General features: G+C 40.7%; 1 protein-coding gene across 1 annotated transcript in view; it reads right to left on the bottom strand.

Moving 5' to 3' along the window:
• ptprsb (protein tyrosine phosphatase receptor type Sb) overlaps positions 1 to 13,013 on the bottom strand; it is a 103,092-nt gene extending 90,079 nt beyond the window's left edge. The window contains exon 1 of the mRNA XM_084732154.1: positions 12,604 to 13,013. The gene's annotated coding sequence lies outside the window, so the exon portion shown is untranslated. The remainder of the gene's footprint in view (positions 1 to 12,603) is intronic.
• Positions 13,014 to 16,637: the final 3,624 nt, after the last annotated feature.

Below are 16,637 nucleotides of genomic sequence, written 5' to 3'. Positions count from 1 at the left end.
ATATCATGTAATACAATACTCATTTAAATTACAGTACATTATTCGCTAACCTTCATATTAACAACTAATGGTCCTTTAATCAGTCTCTAATGCAGTGCCACCTGTTTTCCGAGATGCTACTTTCACCTACCAACTGTTTCGCTCACTCTAACAAAAGGCTGAGGTCCCAAATGTAAAAGCTATTTTAAAAAAAGGATTAGAAAAGAATAATGATGCTATAAATACTTTCAAAATGTTTATGATGCTGCTTTGAAAGTACAGTCCCAGTTGGACCTGATTCTCAGTTGCAATAACACCTGAATGTTGTTTTTAATATTGATATTTTTTTCAAGATACGCAAGAAAGTCAAAGTATGTGTGAGTCAGTGTGAGCGTGCCACCATCTATATGCTGTAACATGTCCCAAATTTGGTTTAAAAAGGGAGCTATGCGTCACACCGTTGGGTGAAAACCTCACAGCTTCAATTTCGACAATTTTCATGCTTTCAAATAAGTTGAAGGATTACTTGCTCCTCCGTGAGCTGAGTCAATTTTTCAACCCCTTAGGCTCATAAACCTCTTTCAAACCCCTTAGGGTAATGCCAGAAATGCTATGTCATCCAGCTAAAACGCATCTGAGTTGGTGTTTTTTTTTTCATGCAAAAAAATTGAGATTTCACAGGTATCGTTTCACCTGACAGGTGAACGTTTCCAGAACAACAGGACGTGTCCACATGCAGACACCTACGCAATGTTTGCTCAAGTGAAACGGCAACACAGAGCTCACAAACAGCCAAACATATCTCCTAATTTCTCCCAGCGACCTCTCTCCCTGCCTGTCTCTCTGTTGCTCGCTCTTCAGAGGCAGCCGATCTTCTGTGCAGCGGCTCATTACGCAGGCTGATGGTTGAGTCCTTGTCAACTCACTGTCCAATTAGCATATCTAAGGCTGGCACAGACTCTAATCCTGGCGGGAGAGAGAACTGTATATACATACTGATGTCCACATAGTTATGCACTTGCATGTACATCCCTAATTGTTAAACAGCTCCGACATATGAGAGAAGGAGCATTGTGGAAATCACCCAATCACGGGTCACAATCCCTAATTGAAATGTGAGCCACGCAGTTGCTTCTTTACATAAATCTAAAACACTACTAATAAATGCATTTTGAATAAATTATCAAGTGGTTAAGTTTAGTTATTTTGGGGTTAATTAATGATTTAGTTTGTAATTAGTCATTTCATTCATAATTTAGTTGAGAAATTAATAATTTAATAATGAGAATTCATCGCTTATGGTCCTGTATGTGGAGATGAAAGGATGAAAAAGGTGTGAGGAGCTTTTTTCCCCCATCATTCTTTAAAGCAAAACACCAATTTGTACAGCGTAAATATATTTTTTGTGAATACCTATCTATCTATCTATCTAGTCTCATGTGCGACTGTGATCCACCAAAGCTTCGCCATCATTTCTCAATACAATTAATGATCAAAAGTCCATCGAGGAGTGCGCGCACACACACACACGCGTGCAGTTAAGACCCTGTCAGCCAAGACACACCGCAGCCAATTAGTGAGCTTCTCCTGGAGCAGGACTAAGGCTCCCTGACAACAGAGAATACCTTCATCTTCCTGGACGTCATTGTCATCATCCCGACCATCATCATATTTCAATTGCGCTCCATTAATGAGACATGCCAGCCATTTTTTCCCCTCCCTGTTTCAGCTGTTTAGCAAAACCTAAACATCAGTCAGAAGACAAAGTCGGGGCTGTGTAAAGCAGATTTCAGGGCTTGTTGATAAGCGCGTCTTGAGAGTGATAACAGCAGCCTTGAGAAACACAGTGCTCTGTTTTAATAACCTCATATTGATTGATCATTCATATAGAATTATCCAACGGGGATGCTATTAATGTAAGCCCCCGTAGACGGACTTCAAAATAGATTCATCCTTTTATTGATTTAAAAAATGAACACCACCATCCTCTGCAAGCACACAACAGACATTCAGAACGCCATCACAAACCTGGCACAACGCTACACTGCTTCACAAGCACTGATCTGCGCTGAGAGTTCTCTGCTGCAATCTTGAAGCAACCCTTTATTCAGTCTTTTCTTATGTAAAATATCTCCGGCGCCTTCGGGGAGGTGCCTATTAATTTCCTGGAGACACACTGCGTTTGCCTGGGATCCAGCTCTCTCCTGTGCATTTCTGCTGCCATGGTATCACCTGTCTGGATTGGTCATGTGATAGGTCGTCCGCTGAGAGCTCATTATCTCACAACCGTTCTGCAACAACACTGAGATCATCTATAGAACATTAACATACATTTCACACTCCTTACTGTTCGGCATATGTGGTCTGGAGCAACTTTCTATTCATAGCACAAATTACCGACGCCTTACATGGCCATTAATCTAAAGAATCCATCACCGAATAGAAAGAGATTTCTGAGGCTGCGTGTGTTGGCGAACAAATCCTATTGATGTGCTACACAGGCGACCAGCCTTTGCAGTTCCGTCACTAACCAGCCATTGCATGACTTCCTGATGGAGATGAGATTTGTGACGCCAAATGAATTTCTCCTTGAGGGACGATAAAGTTGTGAATAGAATTGAAAACCGGAGTAATGGCGTAGAAAAACTGCATTTGTCCTCCGACTCATTGCTGAAATCAGACGGCGAGTGTGTGCGCGCGTCTCGGTAAGTGAAGAGATGAAATGCTTGTCAAGGGTAACAGACTCGCGCACGGATGCTTCCCACCAATGACTAGCCATTACTCTCACCTCCGTCAAACGAATACTTCATCCAACCTGGCATCCTTCAGCACTGTGGAGACAGAGTAATCATGAAATGCCACAAACAAATGCGGGGCCATGTCAACCAGTCCTCACTGCCACCTGCACGCACACACACACACACACACACACACACACATATATATGGGGACTTTGTGACATTTAGGGACATTCTGTCTCCATAAGGAAGGCAGGTCCCCACAATGTGAGTGTGTAAACAAGTACACGCACTCACACATATTGTGGTGGCAGACAAGAGTCAATGCTGAACTTAGTGCATAAGAGGAGCAGTTTATTTGACAAATAGAAAACTAGAGTAAAGATGCGCAGTCCCCTTTTATAGTCTCATCTTTGTTTGTGTGTCTATGTGCATGTGCGTATGCATGCATGTGTGTGTGTGTCCTTGATCGAACCCAGCTGTTTCCTTGATTGGTCATTTCTGAGAACTCCGTTGTTTTGGTGTTCCAAAGAATCGTATTGCTCCACAGACCATGAAGTCAACAACCTCTGAAGAATGACACCGTTGTTTGTGAGACTATGAAAGCATAATATTCCCAACTTTGAGAGACATTAGTCTCTCAGCATCGCAGACTGCAGGATGTTCCTGCTGACCCCGTAGAAAGTCTGATTTTCTAGCTTTTAAGTTTTCTGTCCGTGAGTTGTGATGATGGAACGGAGCCGCCAGTTTCCTGGACGTTGTCCCTTTTCCACCCTGCATTGTAAAGGTCTTTTAGCAGAGCGGAGCTGTTTCACTGATGCAATAAAGATGCTCTTTCACTAACTGGCATGTGGACGCATGCCAAAACCTTTTCTTTCTTTGGATTCGTAGAGCTGAATACAAAAGGACACCCTCGGTCTGCATAAATGGCACTGACACAGGGCCTGTTTGTCAGGAAATTTAATATTGTTAACTGTACTGTGATGTAGAATTACTCAAATAAAGACATTTTTAAACAAGACCAGAAGTTCACAGCCATACTAGCAGCCCTGTGAAGTGGCTCTTATGCACAGCAATTCTAATATAAGTGAGCTAAAATGCTAACAAGCTGGTGTTAAGCAGGTGTAACATTTACTATGTTAACCACTTATCTTAGCATATTAGCATGCTGACATGTCCTAATTAGCACTAAATACAGGGCATAGCAGAGGCTGATGAGAATGGTATTAGTTTCCAAGGTATATTTGTCCTACAAGCAGTTTTTAACTGGTTATGAAACAGTGTCAGTTTAATACTGATGCCTCCATGCAACCAACATAAGCAAACAAGACCATTAGCAAAAAGACTGAGTTCCATGTAGTTATTCTTAATGGCATGCAGACAGTAAGAGCCAATGTTTACATTTTCCCAGGTAACGTTTGCCAGTTATAAAGAAGCAGGAGGAGATTTTTATGTTATATTTTGTGGTTTAACACTGCAGTTATCACTACCAAAAAACCAAAGTACTAGACAATATGATGGTGCTACATGGAAAGTCAGGAGTTATTACAAAACAGTTATTACAATTCACGCAAGGCACATAATGGTCTGTACCAAATTTCACAGCAATTCATCCGTTAGTACTTGAGACTTTCTGAGGCACTCAAAAGTAAAAAATCTTTTAGGCGTGCAAGAAGAAAAGTCAGAGGATCAGAATAAATCATGCAGTAGGGTAAATTTCATGGTAATCCATCCCATACTTGCAGAGATATTGCAGTTCGGAATAAAGTATTGGACTGACCTGCTGGCATTGCCTTCCCTAAAAGTAAGACATATTCACACACAGAGGTATGAGACCTGAGCTAAACTAATCACAGCCTGTGCTGTCTGTCGCCACACAATGCATTCCTCCCGATGTAAAACATTCGGTAAAATGAGCAACGTTTACTTCAACAAGTTCAGCTCTTAAATTCTAGATTTCAAAGAGCTAAATGACCTCTCAAAATCAAAAATACTCCCAGGAGAAGGAGACAGGACAGATCTTGCTGCCCAGTATGTAACAGCATGCCACATGGCACAACCTGAGGGACACGAGTGACCTAGACACACAGTACACACATGCATTCACACGCATACATACACACACACACAGACACACACACACACACACACACACACACACACACACACACACACACAGTGCACACACATTCACTGGAAAAATTGCTGCAGTGCTTATATAGTTCTCACTGTGTTTGAATTTTTAAGCATGAGTCTACTTTCTTCCATTTTATTTAAATTTATTTTAAGATTAAGCAACGATTAGTCGATTAATCAATTAGCTGCCAGCTATGAAATTAATCACCAATTCTTCTGATGACGAACTGATCTTTTTGAGACATTTTTAATGTCAAAATATTCTGATCTCAGTTTCTCAAATGTGAATATTTTCTGGTTTCTTCATCTTTGAATTTTGAACAAAACAAGACATTACGAGAGGACACCACCTCAGGCTTTGGAAAACAGTGATGATTGACATTTTTCACTATTTTTTGACATCTTATGAACCAAACAACTAATCGATTAATGAAGAAAACAATCGTCAGATTAATCAATACTGAAAATACTCTTTAGTTGCAGTCTTATTATTTATAATATACATCTTTCTTTTGCTTCTATTTCACACTTGCTTTAGCGATGTTTAGCAAAACATGTCAATAAATCCCCACTGAATTGAAATGAACTGAATTGAATTGAATTGAATGACACAGTGATAACATAATGGCCTGAACTGATAATCTGACTTAGTAAGAAAATGTATTACATGACAGACAGAGATACAGTGTTACTGTTTGCATTAGCATTCATATGGCTTCCTCCCACAAAATAGAGTGAAGCTTAGTGAAAATCTTATTATTTCATGTCTTGCAAGATCTCAGAAAATATTCTGGCACCCATCCAGCCCAAATAAATTTATCCAACCCTGTATATGCACAGAGTTTTTCACTCTGAGACTTGAAAATACTCTTGAGGACTTGTCAACCGCTCGAAGCAAGGTGCACAGAATATTCTGCCGTTTGAACATTTATCGGCGGCTTACTGTACACTTCAAAGTGGATGGTGCCCACTCTTTCTCCAAGTTCTGATTAGGCAGTTTGTCTCTTGCTTTCTCAGCCATCTTGTCAGTCAGCCCTACCCTCCTAATGACTCCTGTCAGTCAGGGATGTAACTGTCAAACCGAGTCAATGGCTGCATTCCCCACTCCCATGATTGGATAATGAGCTGTGTACATCCACACATTTAGCCATTTTCAGTGCAAAATGTCAGCCGAATAAAAAGAAAACGTGCTTCTTTCTTGTCATGCAGTGTGCACAAACTTCTGCAAAAAGGAGACTCTGTGAAACTTCATATTAAAAAAAAAAAAAGACAGCGGTGAAATCTCACTGAGGAGGAGAAGAAGGAGTTCGCTGTTGAAACAGAGAGGAGGGTTGACCAGAGGACAGCGAGGCAGAGGCAGCAGCAGCAGAGGCAAAGGGGATATGATGCCCTCTTTTGCATAAGGGGAGGAGAGGAAGAGGGGGGGAGGGGTGAAGAGGAAGGTGAAGATGTCTTCAGATGTGGCAGCTGTGATGAAAAGAGAGGCGAACGACTGAAGACAAGAGGTGGAGAAGAGAGGGAGAGAAGAGAGGTAGTGGAGGAGTGTGCATTATTCATCCCTGCTGACACATCAGAATCTCTGATTCATCTGGAGAAGGGCATCAGTCAAGTCACAACCTATCTCTTATCCTTCACTCATATGCACACACGAAAAAACACAGACACAGGATGGACAAACACACACACACACACACACACACACACACACACACATAATTGTAAACGGCTGAAAAAGGGGGATAATTATGGGTCTGGCTCACTATAAACACCCTCAACAACAGTCTGAGAGCATCTTTGCACAACAAGGCTGTGGTGGAGTTTCTGGTCAGGTCTAGTGTTTTATTTCGACGTAAATATAAATAACCTGTCGACATTCACCTACAGCTACGGAAAAGACATCAAACCCGTCAAAACATGAAAAGCTGGGCAAACGTTTAGCTAAGACTGGACAATATATCGATATTATATCAATATCATAACATGAGACTTGATATCTTAGATTTTTGATAGGGACAGTATCAGTCCGATACTGTAGTCACGTACTCTTACTCGTATTCATACCGATACCCGATATCACGTCACTAAAAGTAGCCGCTCGATGACCGCCATGATGCAGAGTTCAAGTCGTTCGTTGATGCTTACCTTCTTTCTTTGGACGCGTCTTCATCATCAGAGACTCGCTGTCCTCAACATCCTCCTCTAATGACCGCAGAGACTTTGGACACTGTCCGTAAAACTCCATGTAAGTCCATGTAAAACTGAAATAAATCCACCTGGAGGCCGCAGCCAGCCGCTGTTCAGTAAATCCCGGCGGGTGTAAACTAGTTGAATGTCTCGACTAATTAATCCGAAGACGAAGAAGAAACACCGCCGCCACCGTCTGTAACCATCTTTTCTTCGTAATAAGCTGCTACAACTTCTCTTTTTGCATTAAATCTCGACTTAAACGTCCTGACAGCTCAGTAAACACAACTTCACTGTTTGGGGTTCACAGCCGGGTAAACAAAACTGTTACACACATGGCCCCACACTCATACCTGTCCCCCCCTAAACAACGACAGGGAGGAACTAATTAGCTCTTCGACAAGCGGGACATGAAGAAGAAACTTAAATACTACACATGTAAATGTATAATTAAAATACTAGTTAAAATTCTGTAAATAATAATGAAACAATTATCATGTATAACACTATTTATAATAGTAAACATAATTCTGCAAGTCCATAATATTATGAAATTATTATACTGAAATATACACAAAACTGCACAGCTTAATAAGAAACAGTAACTTACTACAAATAACCAAAAAATGTAATGTGTACAGTAACTATAGTTACACTTGTTGCAGGAAAGAGCAACAATGATTTGTTACATTTAGATAGTGAACATCTAATGAAAATAAAACATGTTTTAAAAATTATTGTAAGAACTTTAATGGCATTATAAGTACTTGTGTTAATACTCGGTATCAGCAAGCACCCAAATTTAAGTACTTGTACTTGTACTTGGTCTGAAAAAAAAAAGTAGTATCCAGTGCATCCCTAATTTTTGATATCATTATATCATGATGTGGTATAAGTATTGTCTTTACCTGGTTTTAAAGGCTGCGTTACAGTAAAGTGATGGAATTTTCTGAATTCACCATGCAGTTCTAGCTGTCATTAAATCCACATTACTGATGATTATTTATCAAAAATCTCAGGGTGTTAATGTTATGTGAAAGCACCAATAGCCATCCATACAATATTGTTATAAAGTTTTTGATAAGTATTTGGTCAAAAATAGAGATATTTCCGCATTGCCTATTTTTGTTTTCTTCATTACAATGTTAAACTATCTGTAATTCAGCAGTAAGAAAATTGTGAATGAAAGTTTTTGTTTTACACAATCATGTGAAAATGTTTAATGGATATTTAATTATACACATATTCATTATTTGTTGTGGGTGGTTTTGAATTTTTAATCATTGGATGTGATGATTAAATGTGGCACAGTATCAATTCACAACATGGGATTGTTGTAAATTGACTGATTCAATCAATCACAGAGATTAGAACTGGCTGATATGGTTGAAATCAATATTACAGCATTATATCTTTTCAAAATCAATAAACATCATTAAATAGTTCATGTATACATTAAATAAGTGATGTTAGGTGCAGTGAACTCTGCTCTACATCAAAGCTGCATTATAAAAAAAAATCCTGTTGTGATTATTTTGACATATCTTGCAAAAAATTATTGAAATCATGATGATGTGACATTTTTTTTTATATAAGGCCAGTGGACCTCTGCAGCACTACAGTCCTTATTTTTAATGCTTTTTTTGTCACACGTTCTTCCTTGCAGCTTCTGTGATTTGGATATTGCACTTGACCATGTTTGGATTTCAATAATATTTCGATCAATTGTGCAAACCTAATCATGTGTAAACCTTTAATGGATATCTGATCATGCACACACACATCCAGTATTTGTTGTGGGTAGTTTTGAGTTCATAATGATTAGATGTGATGATTAATTGTGGCTCAGTGTGAATTCACAATACGTGATTCCTGTTAATAGACTGACTCCATCAATCATACAGACTGGGGCTGGCTGATATGTTCAAATCAATATCACAGCATTAAAAGAGTATTTTTCCAGCATCATTATACTTAATTATATAGCTGTTGCACATCAAATAATCAGAAGGATGTTAAGGGCAATAAACTCTGCTCCACTTAAGACTCTTCGCATGTGTAAAACAAGAACTTAAATGTCACCTTTTTAACATTTATAAATACAGTTTGCTCAGAATCATTAATTTAACCACCAGAATTTTGTTGTGTTTGTAAAACTGTATAACCATATATCATGATTCCACAAAAGTGCATAAACAATCATGCTGATTTATTGCCTTACTAGAGATAATATATCTCAAGAGACTCCCTGCTTAGGCAAAGGTTAAATTAATAAATAAACATTTATCATATTATTATACATCCTTGCTCTTCTTCTCTTTTAGATTGATTTGACCTGACATCATATTTTTAACCAGGATTTGGATTAAAGGTGTCAAGCTATCAAGATATATACGCTTTAATATCAGAAAGGTCATTTTTCTTAATATTGTTCAAATAATTTCCAGCATGTTGCCCAGCCCTGATGGGTTCATTCTGCATGCTGTATGCTTTATTTCCAGCAGCCCCTGAATAAACAAGAAGCGAAGCGGAGCAGACAAAAGCTTACTGTTCGGAAAGGCTTTGAAAAGGTCAATTAATATCAATGCCTAGACAACAACAAAGTTTCTGTCTGCTTGTAATACAGGTGGCTACGCTCGCAGCATCAAAAGTTGCACGCCTTGATGTTCTCCTTCCTCGCAGCTGACTGGGCCAACAAAGCTAATGGAGAGCGTGCAGCAGCGGCAGAGACTCCTGACAGAATCCACGGATGGGCCTAACATGTAACACGAGGGAGGAAAGAAGAGAACAGAGCATTTAGGGTAAAACTGCTGCTGCGAGAATCTGGGAACGAGACTTCAATGAGGCCTTTGACGTGAAACCAAAGCTGCTCCGCTGGGAGCACACGTCATCCGGTATATTCGAGTGTGGATGGATCTTACAGGGGTATCTGCTCGGAAAGGAGCAGGAAACCACTGAGGCCTATGGTTGAACTCTGTGAAATGCTATTTAAGGGAGTACATGCCATCACTGATTTCATAAGCTGCTCCTAACAGTGCCTGGATGAATACCTGTGGGGCCGAGCATCTCTTGGCTCACCACGGAGCGTATTTGATCTGAGACAGACAGAAGAAATTTACCAGCTGAATTATTCTGCTTCCACATAATGATTTTTCCCCGTCAAAATAATGTAAATATCCTGATCCCTGGCCCTTTCATGAAAGTGTGCGGCTTCTGTGAAAGGAGGGGAGCTGAAATTTCAAAAGGCATGCAGGGACAGGAGAAAAAAAAAAAATCAGAGGATCTACTAAAGAGAGGAATCCATGTGTAAAAATGACTGATTAAAATAATTAGGGATGTGGAAATGGTCTGGAACAATAACCAGCAAACGCACGGTGCCCCGGGGAAAATCTCCCATCTGTGTGCGAGGAGGAAGACCTCCCTTGGATTCGCCACGACAGTGCGATTTTCCAGTGTACGCAGGCCACACAGCGGAAATACAGCAAACCTAAACAGGCATTTGGAGTGCACATGATTTAATCCCAAACAAGCAATAGCCCTCGGAAAATGTGTCAGGATGAATCGATGTATCATTAAATTACGCTCTGCCTGCATGCGTGAGTGGCTGCGTTAACATCAAATCCTGCTGCGTATAATTATAGACATATGAGAGGTCTATGGACTACAAAACACTGCCTATATGTGCAGATGGGCCTGTTTTAAGTAATGCTTGAGAGCAGCAGATGCAGCAGCCTCTATTGTCTAAAACAGTCTTGTTAAGTGAGTCCATCCGCCTTGCCACCTGGTGCCTTCCAAACTAACACCAGTCTAATATGAGTATAATAGTACATATAGATATATAATACAATTAATTGAGTAGCTGTCAACTATCAAATTAACATTTTTAATCATTTTTTTAAGAAAAAAATATCCAAATTCTCTGATTTTAGCCTCTGAAATGTTTTTATTTTCTGGTTTCTTTAGTCCTCTATGACAGTAATCTGAATATCTTTGGGTTGTGGGCATCTCCTTAGCGTTTGGGAACATTTCTGACATTTTTTGTGACATATTATGGACCGAACAACTAATTGACAGATCAGATTGATGAAAATAATAGTTTGTTGCAGCCCACATGATGTGCGTGTAAAATAGCCCCCTCAGAAGTGTTGCATATCAGACGGGGACTTGAACTTTGCTGTGGAATCACTGGAATATCAGTCACATGACTTAGACAGGGCTGCAACAAATGATTATTTTCATCATCAATTAATCTATCACTTTCCATCAATTGACTAATTGTCAGAAAATGGTGAAAATCACTGTTTCCCAAAGCTCAGGATGACATCCTCAAATGTCTTGTTTTGTCCACAATCGAAAGATATTCAGTTTACTGTCATAGACGACTAAAAAAACAGAAAATATTCACATTTGAGAGTCTGAAATCAGAGAGTTTTGGACAGACAATAAATGAAATTATTATCAAAATAGTTTGCAATTAATTTAACAGCTAACTAATCGATTAATAGACTAATCGATGCAGCTCAAGACCCACTTTTTAAATATCCTTGACAATTCTATGGGATGGAGGTGCTTCATTTTTTTTTATGCATCGTTCTACACTACTATTTAAAGCTGCAACGATTAGTCGATTAGTTGTCATCTATCAAATTAATCACCAGCTATTTTGAAAATCAATGTCCAAATTCTCTGATTGCAGTGCCACAAATGTGAATATTTTCTGGTTTCTTTAGTCCTCCGTGACAGTCAACTGAATGTCTTTAGAGGAAACCAACTTGGGCTTTGGGAAACAGTGATCAACATTGTTTTCTCATTTTTTGTGACATTTTAAGGACCAAACAACCAATCAGTTAATCAGGAAAATGGTCACTGGAAATAATTTAGTTGCAACATTAATATAATACGCCTGGTAGCCCCCTCATGACATTATCATGATGGGATTATTACTTTGCTGTGGCCTCGTTGACACATCAGTCACAGCCCTCAGAGCGTCCTCTTTTTAAATATCCTTGACAAAGCTATAGGATTTATTTTTTCATGCGTTGTTCTACACTGTTACTGTCTTTTTTCCTTCTTCTTCTTCTTTGCTGAGACTTAACGAAATCTGTCTTCACTGGAGACCCATTACACCTGGAGGGTGCTTTAAAGGGCCATCAGTAAAAGGGCCACTTTAAATGAGAGTGGATGAGGAACAAAGGCTGTGCTGCCAGTCTGCTGCCCCGGTCCCTCATGCTGCCCAGCCAACAATAAGGAGGAGGAGGTGGAGGAGGAGGAGGAGGAGGAGGAGGAGGAGGAGGGGGACGCGCACTCACAGGCAGCAGCGCTGTTGCCAACCAGCCTGGTCTGCTCTCTCTGCACAAGCCCAGCGGTCTGAGTCTCACCCGAACCTCTGAAACAAAGTCTCAAGTGATGCTCAGATGAAAGAGGGACGCAAAGGAGCGGAGCGGTGAAATTTCACCCCGGCGGAGGGTGACATTTCATTAGTTCTTCTTCTAAAAGGGGTGAAAATAACCCGTCTGGGTGGGGTGCAAACGGCTGCAAACATCTAGGATGTAAAGATGCTGGTTACCTTGGTAGGAAGCGCTCCGTCGTCTTTGCCGTCTGCGAGATTCATGTGGGTGGATTTGCAGCTGGAAGCTTCCTCGGAAACAGCGGGGATAAATGTAATCCAGTGGCAGCAGAAGCTCCACTCACAGAAAGGTCTGCCTTTGTGGAGGATGCATGCACGCATCGCCGGCGTTTCCCCCGCCGCTCTCTCTCTCTCTCGCGCACACACACACTCACACACACACACACCGCCCTGCCCGGGCTGCTGTCGACCGACCGACCGACCGACCTCTCGGGAACGCAGCGGGTCACGGCTGCTCCTCAGCCCTTTTGTCGGGAGAGCATAGCTGGTCGGGCGGCCCTCAGATACTGCTGGTTGATGTCATTGATACTCCCTGCCTTCTTCCTTAATGCCCTCCTCCTTCCCTCCCTCTCCTCTCCTCCCCCTCCCCGCTCTATCTCTCCTTTCTCTCTCCAACACACACCGGAGCCCTCCCCCCCTCTAACACATGACGTGATGCAGGCAAGATCTCCAATAGCAACCGTATCCCCCATCACCCCCTATTACCCCCATTACCCACCGCATCCCCCCCCCCCCCCCCCCCCCTCCTCCTGCACACACACCTCCTCCAGCTCCAGCTCTCTGGATCGCTGACTGGTGCAAAGAGGTGGCTGCTGCTGCTGTGACAGTTTTGCTCCTGTGTATTGGTGGCCGATTTTTTTTTCCTCCACTCTGCTCCTCAGGGGCTAAAATGAAGATAAGCACCTTGAAACCCCGTAGATTCCCATAATATAGTGTCTAATTATAGCTGTTGGCAGGAATTCAGAGCCAGAGAGCTCCACAGCAGCTCCTACAGAGCAGAACTCCCTCACTAAATTATAGCTGGACACTCTGAAACATAGCAGGGAAAACACAGCTCACTGTGGGACATTATGGGAATACATTAATAACACCTTGAGGTAGGTTAACTAGTGAGTTAATAGCCTCACTGTTATTTGTCATACTGGATACGTACACTCAGTAGCTAAATCTAATGCAGTTTAATACAACAGACCTGCAATTAATCTTATTTTCATGAAGGTTATAATTTAATAGGGGAGCCTGGGGGCAACTGACACTTTGTTAAGACCCGCCTCTGAACAGCAACTGCCCAATCATAGATTAGCAACTGTAACTAAGCAACACAGGCCTGTCAAGGCCTGTATAGAGAGGTGAAGTCCCTCCCCTTCTGGCGCACCACCACAGAAAAAAAAAGTTCCTGTTAGTCTTAACATTGTTGAAGTATAAGACTGTGAAGACGCATAATTAGAAAGACTACACACCCAACGGTTTTGCAACATCACGATTTCCTCCCTCTAACGTTAGCGGCTGAAGCTACAATGTCCGTGTGTTTTCATTCCATGTTTCTAATTTATCTAATTTTAAATTCACAGTCATCTAAATTTTAGTCAGCAGTGGAAACACACTGAACAGACATACTTTTGTTAAAAACATCTGCTGAGGTGAAATGATTCTGCTCCGGTTCCACGTGGCAGAGAGAGAATCCCACTGAGCGTGTGCAGAGTAAGTGCCATCCCCGTTACAGTTGCCCCCGGTCTCCCCTAACTGATTCAGAGAGGAGTTAAGCTTGTGGTGCCGTTTAACTGTGTTGAATATTTTGTCCTACCCATTTATATTAACGAGGGTAGAGTCATTGATATTAATCAATCATTCATAGCAAGGAGGTTATCTAAGTGTGTTGCCCCAAATACACTTTCATCTTTTAGATTTTCTCCCTTCCTAATGTGGAGCAGACGTATTTTCTGGGTTTGTCCATTAATTTTTATCACATTGGCAAGAGATCAAAGAGACAAAGGACATAGAAATTGCTTTTTTGTCATTTTATATGGGCAAAATCCTTGATAAACTTTGGGCTGCTAGCAAGAGATCATCACATGGAAATGTCTGAAGGCAAAAACCTTCCAAACAAGGACAAGTGGACTGCAATTGATGAAACTGAATGAAATAAATTGAGGTATCTGACCTTCACCCTGTGTTACGAATGACAGGGCTGCAACTAGCAATCATTTTCATTCTCAATTAATTTGCTAATTATTTTTTACGACTAATAGATTTATCAGTAAGTTTATAAAATGTTTAAAAGAATGTGAAAAATACTCATCACAATTACCCAGAGACCAAAGCGATGTCTTCAAATTGCTTCTTTTGTCCAAAAAACAGCCCCAAACCCAAAGACTCTTCATTTGCAATCATACATGACAAAGAAAAGCGTCACATGAAGACGCTGGTAACAGCAGAGGTTTGACATTTCTGCTTGAAAAATGAATGAAACGATTATTTCATGAACGAAATGGAGACTAATTGTTACAGCTCCAATGAACAATATGTAAAACACTAGAGAAAATGAACTGTATGCCTCTTCTCTGCTAATGCTTGTAATCAATCATATTTGAATGGAAATGGAAAAAAAATCTGTGAAAATGATAACAAAGACCTACTGTATGCTTTTAATCCTAAAAGATGCTACGAAGGCAAACACAGGCCTCTGTTTTTTTTAAGATTTGGTGGTATTTAGGTCACACAACGTGACAAAAAACAACAGCCACGAGGGCAGATTGTGAGGTGTTGGGGCCGTGGTGTTGGAGGTTGGCACGGCGCTTCGGGACTACGTGAAGGAGGCTTTGCTCTAACGTCTCTGCTGACCCCCCTGCGCGGCGCTCCTGCCAACAAGCCCGGCGTCAGCAGCAACCCTGCCCTGCCTGGGTCTCTTTCTGTTCAGCCAGATGTCTTACAAATGCATATCAGCCCTGCCTAATAGCTTGCTAAAAGTCCTTCTCGACCACTCGTTCTTTCTTTCCGGCTCTCTGACACAAAGACGGCCTGACAGAGTGAGAGAAAGAGACAGGAAAATTAACCAACTGCCACCACTTCTGATGGTAATTGGAAGCTACAGTTTTTGGAGTGTTTCACATGGTCTTCAGGGGACAAAGGCTTCCCCTCTGATTGATTTTCTTTGTTGCTAGTGACATCTAGTGGGAACTTGCTATTATGTGATGCTGCATTTACTTGTATCAACACAAAAAGCTCATGAATCCACCATCAGGTATGTCAGTATTTCTCTGCCAAGTCCCTTTTGTTGGCAGAGAAAAAGAAGATTTTAACTTTATGACACAAAGAGCACAAAGAACAACCCACAAGTAGGGTGATGTCTTTCTTATTGTCTACATGTAGCACAGGAGACATCTTCTCTTTTTTATCCCAACATCAACAACTATACAAAGTTTAAACAAGTTAAATGTAAGACTTTTTTAAAAGACCTTTATGAAAGCAGTTTTAGGCCTATTTCATGTCCATAATGGCAAAAAAAAATGTGAAAGAATGAAGGAAATCCACTGGAGATCATGCTGGCTTCATTTTTTAATTCTTCATTTAAAAGTGAAACCGAAATTAATGCAGCTTTATAAAAAAAAAAGAAACATAACGTTAATGTATAAGACCAATCAAAATCATAATTCAGACATCTTAAGAGATTTTAAAGGTGGAGTGAGAAGATTTGTTCGTAAATGTGCCAGAAAGGAGCACATCAAAATAATGAGAAAGTAAGGAAATACAGGCAAAGGACAGGGTCTCATGTTGTTTCTTTTAGGAAAATGTTGCCTTTAAGGTGTAAAATTCAGATTGTTTTTTTTTTTTTTTACTTTTTAAGGATCCACAGAAACCCTGTTAATAGGTGTCTTTGACCTCTTGACATCTTAAGTGCGTTTTTTAATGTCAATACCTTAATTTATGTCCAGACATAATGATTACCAGCACTAACTCGCACCCTTTACAGAAAAGGTCAGAGGTCAGGTCAGCTATAAGGGACCTCTTGGATCTATGATCTTGTTAACAGGGTGGACACGCGTTGTCGCACGGACTTGAATGCCTCTTTACCAGCTGGCGTTTCTGCGCTGACTGCGTGACACCTGTCACAGTCACAGCCTTAATGCACAGTAACAATGGCAGATTATTTAATATTTTAGGTTGAGCTAACTCTCCGGCAATCCTCTTCTTGT

This window comes from Lutjanus erythropterus, chromosome 12, assembly GCF_056507025.1.
Source record: "Lutjanus erythropterus isolate fLutEry1 chromosome 12, fLutEry1.hap2, whole genome shotgun sequence".
NCBI classification, from domain to species: Eukaryota; Metazoa; Chordata; class Actinopteri; order Lutjaniformes; family Lutjanidae; genus Lutjanus; species Lutjanus erythropterus.
This window is presented reverse-complemented; position numbering and strand designations above follow the sequence as displayed.